At 36.0% G+C, this 8,502-nt stretch overlaps 1 pseudogene; it reads left to right on the plus strand.

Annotated features, from left to right (window-relative positions):
* The first annotated feature begins 1,913 nt into the window (after nt 1–1,913).
* LOC106965487 (60S ribosomal protein L6-like) lies at nt 1,914–2,763 on the plus strand (annotated as a pseudogene).
* The last annotated feature ends 5,739 nt before the right edge of the window (nt 2,764–8,502 follow it).

The raw sequence follows: 8,502 nt of genomic DNA on the forward strand, positions 1-8,502 counted from the left end.
ATAGAGAAGATGAAAATTACCAATATCAGGAATGAGAGAAGCAACATCCCTACAGACTCTACAGATATCAAAAGAATAATAAAGGACTATTATGAACAACTCTAAGACAATAAATTTGGTGACTTTACCAAATGAATATACTCTGTGAAAGATCCAGACTACTAAAACTCACTCAAGTAGAAATAAATAACCTGAATAGCTACCTATTAAAGAAATTTATAGTTAAAAACTTTCCCAAGGAGAAAACTTCAGACCCAGATGACTTTACTGGTAAGTTCTATTAAGTATTTAAAGAAGATATAATATCCATTCTCCATAAGCTCTTACAGAAAATTGATGAAAGGGAAACTCATTCAATGAGGCCAGCATTACCACTTACCAAAGCCAGATAAAGACATTACAATAGAAAAAAAGAAAGCTCTGTAGATCAATATCCCCATGAGCATAGATGCAAACACTCTCAAGGACATTTTAGGAAATGAATTACAATATGTAAAAATAGTAACTCATTATGATAGTGTGGAATTTATCCTAAGAATGTAATTTTGGTTTACCTCTCAGAAATCAATCAGTGTAATTTAACAAACTAAAAAGGATTATAATTGTCTCAAGCAGAAAAAAATATTTGTCAAAATCAATACCATTTCTGATAAAAATTCAGAAAATCAAGGATAAATTGGAACTTCTTCAACTTGATAAAAGACATCTATGAAAAAATCTATGAAAACTTTATATTTAATACTGAAAGGCTGAAGGCTTTCACCCTAATATCAGGAACAAGTCAGACATGTTTCTTTTCTCCTTGCAGTGGAAGTGTCAACCAGTAAAATTAGGCAAGAAAAAGTAAAGGGCAACCAGGTTGGAAAGGAGAAGTAAAACTGTCTTTATTTGCAGATGACATTATATTACAGAGAGAAAATCTCGAAAAGTTAACAACAAAAAAACTATTAAAACTAATAAATGAGTTCAATAAAGTCAACATCAATATACTAAAATCAATTTTATTTTTAAGTACTAACAATAAACAACCTGAAAATGAAATCAAGAAAATAATTCCATTCACACTAGTATCAAAAATAATACAGTACTGAAGAATAAATCTATCTAAAGATGTTCAACTGTAGATTATAAAACATTGCTAAAAGAAATTAAAGAAGGTCTAAATAAATGGATAGACAATCCATGTTCATGGATTTCAAGACTCAACATTATTAAAATGGCAATCCTTCTCAAATTCTAGGTAGATTGAATGTAATCTCTATAAAAATTTCAGCTTTTTAAAAATAGAATTAGGCAATAAAATTCTAAAATTTATATGAAAATGAAATGAACCCAAGTAGAAAAAAATGGAGGACTTCTTGATTCTAAAACTAACCATCTTGATTATTAAGATTAAATTTTTAGTAAGTTTTTAATAAATCTTTTACATAAGGATAGAAATACAGATCAATAGAACAGAAATGAGAGTCCAGAAATAAACTTGTACATTTATGATAAGTTGATTTTTAAAAAAAAAAATTTTTTTCAACGTTTATTTATTTTTGGGACAGAGAGAGACAGAGCATGAACGGGGGAGGGGCAGAGAGAGAGGGAGACACAGAATCGGAAACAGGCTCCAGGCTCCGAGCCATCAGCCCAGAGCCCGACGCGGGGCTCGAACTCCCGGACCGCGAGATCATGACCTGGCTGAAGTCGGACGCTTAACCGACTGCGCCACCCAGGCGCCCCATGATAAGTTGATTTTAGACAAAACTGCAAAGGAATTAAATGGGACAAAGAATCACCTTTTCAACAAATAGTTCTGAGACAAATGGAAGTCCATATACAAGAACAAGGATTAAGATCGTTGCCTCACACCATACACAAAAATTAACTTTAAAAATTGATACATTAGCTTTTTCCCATCTTGCAAGATGGTGGGCGAAAAATCTGAGAAGATTGATACTAAGGAGAAGAAACTTGAAGCCAAAAAGGCTGATGCTGGTGGCAAGATTATGAAGGGTAACCTCAAGCCTAAAACACCAAAGAAGGGGAAGCCCCACTGCAGCCCAAACCCTGTCCTAGTCAGAGGAATTGGCAGATATTCCCAATCAGCTATGTATTCCAGAAAGGCCACATACGAGGAAGTGTTCAGCAGCCAAATGCAGGGTTGAAAAGAAAAAGGAGAAGATTCTTGCTACTGTCACAAAACCCATTGGTGGTGAAAAGAATGGTGGTACCAGAGTGATTAAACTTCACAAAATGCCTAGGTATTATCCTATTGAAGATGTGCCTCAAAAGCTATTAAGCCATGGCAAAAACTTGTCAGTCAGCATGTGAGAAAACGGTGAGCTAGCATCACTCCTGGGACCATTCTGATCATCTTCACTGGGCGCCACAGAGGCAAAAAGGTGGTTTTCCTGAAGCAGCTTAGAAGTGGCTTGTTTCTTGTGACCGGACTGCTGGCCCCCAATTGAGTTCCTCTGCATAGAACATACCAGAAATTCATCATTGTTACTTCCACCAAAATTGATATCAGCAGTGTGAAAATCCCCAAACGTCTTCACTGATGTTTACTTCAAGAAGAAGTTGTGTAAACCTAGACATCAGGACAGTGAGATCTTCGACCCAGAGAAAGAGAAGTATGAGATTATAGAGGTTGATCAGGAAGCTATGGATTAAAAAATTCTGCCAAAAATCAAAGCTGTTCCTTAGCTTCAGGGCTACCTCCACTCTGTGTTTTCTCTCACAGATGGAATTTATCCTCACAAATTGGTGTTCTAAATTTCTTATACAGAACCTAATTAAATAACTGATCCACTTCCAAAAACATAAAGCAAACAAATGATAAATAAAAAATTGATAAATTGGACTTCATCAAAATTAAATGTTTGTGCTTGATTTTGCTTTTATTTTAGAAAGTCAAAGAAGCCACACAATGGAAAAAAATATTTGCAAATCATATATCTGATAACAGACTTATATCCAGAATATACAAAGACCTCTTATGACCCAATTATAAGAAGACAAACAACCCAAGTAAAAAATGGGCAAAATATTTTAATAGACATTTACCAGAGAAGATACATGAGGGGTACCTGGGTGGCCCAGTCAGTTAAGCATCCAACTTCAGGTCAGGTCATGATCTCACAGTTCATGGGTTCAAGCCCTACGTCAGGCTCTGTGCTGACAGCTCAGAGCCTGTAGCCTGCTTCATATTCTGTGTCTCCCTCTCTCTCTCTGCTCCTCCCCCATTCACACTCTGTCTCTCTCTCTCTTTCTCTCAAAAATGAATAAACATTAAAAAAATTAAAAAGAAGATACATGAATAGCCAATAAACAAATGAAAAAGTGCTCAAAATCATTAATCTTAGGGAGATGCAAATTCAATCTAAAAATAAATATGCTTTCACACCCACTAGGATGACTCTATAATCAAAAATACAGACAAAAACAAGGGGGTGTGAAATTATGGAAAAACTGGAACCCTCATACACTGCTGGTAGGAAATGTAAAATGATGCAGCCTCCAAAAATAGTTTGGCAGGTGCTCAAAAAGTTAAAGAAAAATGAAAATGCAGGTCTATACAAAGATTTATATATGAATGTGTATGGCAGTATCATTCATAGTTACCCCAAAATGGAAACAAGCAAATGTCCATCAAACTGGACATTTTGCATAAACAAAATGTGGTATATTCTTAAGATAGAATACTTTCTGGCAATGAGCTGTTACAGAGTACTGATACATGGTATAAGATAGAACCTCAAAAACATTATGTTACATGAAAGAACCCACACAAAAAAGATTGCATATTATGATTCTATTTACCTGAAATGTCCCTAAAAGGCAAATCCACAGAGACAGAAGTAGATTAATCATTTCCTAAGGCTAGGAGTGGAAAAAGAGAGTTACTGAAAATGGATGCAAGACCTTTTTAGGATAATTGAAATGTTCTAAAATTGAATTATGGTAATGGTTGTACAAGTCTGTAAATTACTGAAATTCTTTGAATTTTATGCTTACAATGAATAAATTTTATGGTATGCAAATTTCACCTCAGTAAAGCTGTTCAAAAAAAAATAAATAAACCAAACCAGGATGGCATTTTATAGAAATTGATGATTTGTCTCTAAAATTTATAGGAAATATAAAAGCCTTAGAACAGTCAGAAAAATTTTTGAAAAAGAACAAAGTTAGAAACTTACACTATCTGATTTCAAGATTTCTATAAAGCTACAGAAATCAAGAAGAGGTTATGGTATGGCTTAAGACAGTCAATGGAACTGACTAGAGTCCAGAAATAGATTCACACATATGTAAAAAACAAACAAAACAAAACAAAACAAAACAAAAACAACAACAACAACAAAAAAACCTGACTTCAGCAAAGATGCCACGGTAAGTTGGAACAGTCCATGAATGTGGTAGGAAGAATAATAACCCTCACCCCCAAAGATGTCCATGCTCTAATCTCTAGAACCTGGGAATATGTTATCTTCCATCTTCCATGGCAAAAGGGACTGAGTGAAAGATTTGAGGAATTGGGGCGTTTACCCTAGGTAGACCCACTGTAATGATAAGTGTCCTTAAACATGGAAGAGAGGCAGAATAGAGTCAGAGAGTGATGTGACGATGAAAGGAAGATACAGTGCAATGCAATGTTGCTGGCTTTGAAGACGGAGAGAGAAGATCCTAAGTCAAGGAATGTGGGTAGCCTTTGTAAGCTAGAAAGACAAGGAAAGAGATTCTCCTTAGATCCCCCCAGACTTTCCTTGAATGCAGCTCTGCCGACATCTTGATTTTAGCCCAGTGAGACCCATGTTGGACTTTGAATCTACAGAACTGTAAGATAGTAAGTTTGTGTTGTTGTAGATTTAAATGTTTATTTATTTTGAGAGAGAGAGAGAGAGCATGAGCAGGAGAGGGGCAGAGAGAGAATCCCAAGGAGGCTTTGTGCTGACAATGCAGAGTCCCATTTGGGGATCCATCTCACAAATTGTGATATCATGACCTGAGCTGATATCAAGAGTGAGATGCTTAGCCGACTGAGCCACCCAGGTGCCCCATGTTTGTGTTGTTTTAAGCTATTAAATACACAGTAATTTCTTATTGCAGCTACTTTGATCCACACCTCATACCATATATAAAAACTACCTCAAAATAGACCTGAATGTAAATCTAACACTGTAAATCTTCTAGAAGAAAACATATGAAAAAACACTTGTGACTTTGGTTAGGAAATGATTTCTTAAGCATAACACCAAAAGTGGTATCAATAAAAGAAAATAATTTTAAACTGTATCTCATCTAATTAAAAACTTCTACTCTTCAAAAAGAATGGTAAGAAAATGAAAAGCTAAGCCACCGCACGGGAGGAAATATTTTCAATACACATATCTGAGAAAGGACTAATAATAAGAATGTATAAAGCATTCTCACTCATCAATAATAAGATAAACATTGTGAGTAAGCAAAAGATTTGAACAGACTCTATGTAAAAAAAAAAGTACGAAAGGGGTCAATACGCACATGAAAAGGTGCTTCACATCATTATATGTCAGGGAAGGGTAAATTGAACCAGAGTGAGATACCACTTCACATCCAGTAGAATGGTAAAATAAAAAGTATCATAATGCCAAGTGATGGTGAGAATTAGGTGAGTAACTTAAGACTCTCAAACCGTGCTGGTAGAAATATAAAATGATACCACCACTTGGTAGTTCTTACAAAGTTCAACATACATTTACTGTTCAACTCAGCAATGTCACTCAAACATCTTTACCCATGAGAAATGAAACCATATTCTGTAAAAAATCTATCAACTTGTATGTGAAAACTGTAAACTTACATATGGAAATTCATAGCAGATTTATACATAACTGCCTCAACTGGAAACAACTCAAATGTATATCAACCCAAGAATGATTCACAAACTGGCATATCTGTACAATGGAAAAACACTGAACAATAAGAACTGTTACAACCTGGGTGAATGTCAGAAACAATCTGTGGAGCCCAAGCTAATTTACACAGCAGAGTTTATACTTTATGATTTTATATTTGAAATGAATGCTTTCATAGACAAAAAAAAAAAATCTAAAATGACAGAAAGCAGATTAGTGGTGCCCTGAACCAGGAGTGATGGGAATTGGCTGCAAAGGGGCATTCAGGAGCTTTTTGGGAAATGGATATCTTGATTGTGATGGTAGAGGTTGCACATTTTCAGAACTTATTAGATGGTATACTTAAGATGATGATATTTTATTCTATGCAAATTCTATTTTAAGAAAGTTTATTCAAATATAACTCAAAAATTTCTAATCATATAAAAGGAAGGTCATAAAATATTTATTCTAAATTAATAGGAGCTCTGACTCAAGACATAAGAAATAAAGTGATATACAATCTCTTACATCATATCAATTCTGATATTCTATGACTTCATGAAATACACTGAAAGCTCAACAAAAGAAGCTTAATCTTAACATCATGAAGAAATTCGCAGTAAATATAGAATCATTGATTTTGAAAAAAAAAAGAATCATTGATTTTGGAGTTAGAAGGGAAATTGGGGGTTGTGTTATGTAAATTTTCCTCCTGTAGAGGAATCCCCATTAGCAAATCGTGTATTGTATTTGTTGAAAATGTGTTTTGCTTGTATTGAATTGGAAGTCTCTCTCCTGGGTCTTAGTTATTCAATTTGGGGTTTTACTGTTATGAGCAAATGTCATTTAGGGGAATGTGCCTCTTCTGAAAGTCATTTTAAGGGCAAGAGAAATACCTATCTACATTGATGGTCAAAGCATGCTAAGGCAGGCCTTGATAAAAGACTCCACTAGTGCTTCCAAAGTTCCTGCTACCAGTGAGGGGCTCAGGGACTGTCTCCTAAATAGGTTGGCCTCAACTTTTTACATTTATTACAATTCTGCACTTTGACCAGAAGCCTCTGTCATATATTCATGAAGCCCAAGCTATTTTACTACAGTGAAAGGAAATCTTGGTATATGGCAATGTTCCCTGGATCTGATAGAAGGGATGCGAGCATTACATGGGAACCAGACTTAGTCATCGCTAAGATCCTGTGGTTCTAAGAAAGTTACAAGTACACTGTTCATATTACTCAGTTCAGAGGGTCACACCAGTTTTTGTGGCAAGTGGTGTTTGCTGGCTACCCAATAGATATTCCTTTCTTTCTGCTTCCACATGCAACTGTGTAAACATGTAATGTGGGCTGTAGCAACCGTTTTGTGACCATGAAGGAAAAGCCAAGAAAACCACAGAAAGGTTGAACAAGAACCTGATATTGTTGAGCTACGGAATTAACTAACCCTGAAAATTCCCAACTGTGGACCTTTTCATAAGTGAAATCAATCCTGTGGTTTAAACAACTTGAAGTTGAGTGTTTTGCTCTGTTTTCTTTCTCTAGCCAGATGCATTCTAACTAATACAAATTCCTAGGCCATCTTAATATGCAGATCCTAGACTGGGACCACAGATGCATCTTTTAGTTCTCTCTGTTATTAGGCAGCAGATGGTCAGTCTCTAAGATGGACCTCATTGATCCCTACTTCCTGGTATTTGCACCCTGGACTAGCCTTCCCTGACATTTAATCAGGGCTGGTCACTGTGACCAGTGAAGTATGGTAGACATCATGGTGTATGACTTCTGATACTGGGTCATGAAAATATTGCACCTTCTGTCTTGGCCTCTTGGTTTACTTACTCTGGAGGAAGCCAGCTTCCATGTTGTGAGAACACTCAAACATCTCTGTGGAGAGGCCCATATGGAGAAGAACTGAGGACCCCCACTGAACAGCCAATGCCATCTTATATGAGTAAATCAGGTCCTTCGGGTATAGTCAAGCCTTCAGATAATAGCTGTTCTGGCTGACCTGTCTTTATTTTATGAAAAATCATGAGCCGAAACAGCTGGCCAGACTATTCTTGACTTCCTGATCCACAGAAACAATGAGAGTTGATAAATATTTATTTTTGTCTTAAGTCACTAGGTTTGGGGTTAATTTGTTACACAGAAATGGTCAAGTAATACAGGGTGATAGTCCTTTTATATTAGAACCAAAATTCTACTCTTGAGTACTTGGTCACAACTGCTTTCCTTGCCAGTACTTACAGCCCACTTGAAGATTTCCAAAACAAATGGCTTAAAGAGTTTGTTCTTCCCTTTGCACACAGCCCATAAGTTCAGATGCTCCAAGTTATCTTTATTCTAAAAACAATCATTACCCATTCTTCACCTCTTCCTTTTCTTCCTTTCCTTCTCCATCATTTCTGTCTTTTAGTCTTTACCCTCAAAGTATCGAGATTTTTCTTTTTTTTCTTTTTTAAATATAATTTATTGTTAAGTTAGCTACAATACAGTGTATACAGTGTGCTGTTGGCTTCAGGAGTAGATTCCCATGATTCATCACTTACATACAACAGCCAGTGCTCGTCCTAACAAGTGCCCTCCTCAATGCCCATCACCCATTATCCCCTCCCCCACCATCAACCCTGTTTGTT

This window comes from Acinonyx jubatus, chromosome B4, assembly GCF_027475565.1.
Source record: "Acinonyx jubatus isolate Ajub_Pintada_27869175 chromosome B4, VMU_Ajub_asm_v1.0, whole genome shotgun sequence".
Taxonomy (NCBI): Eukaryota; Metazoa; Chordata; class Mammalia; order Carnivora; family Felidae; genus Acinonyx; species Acinonyx jubatus.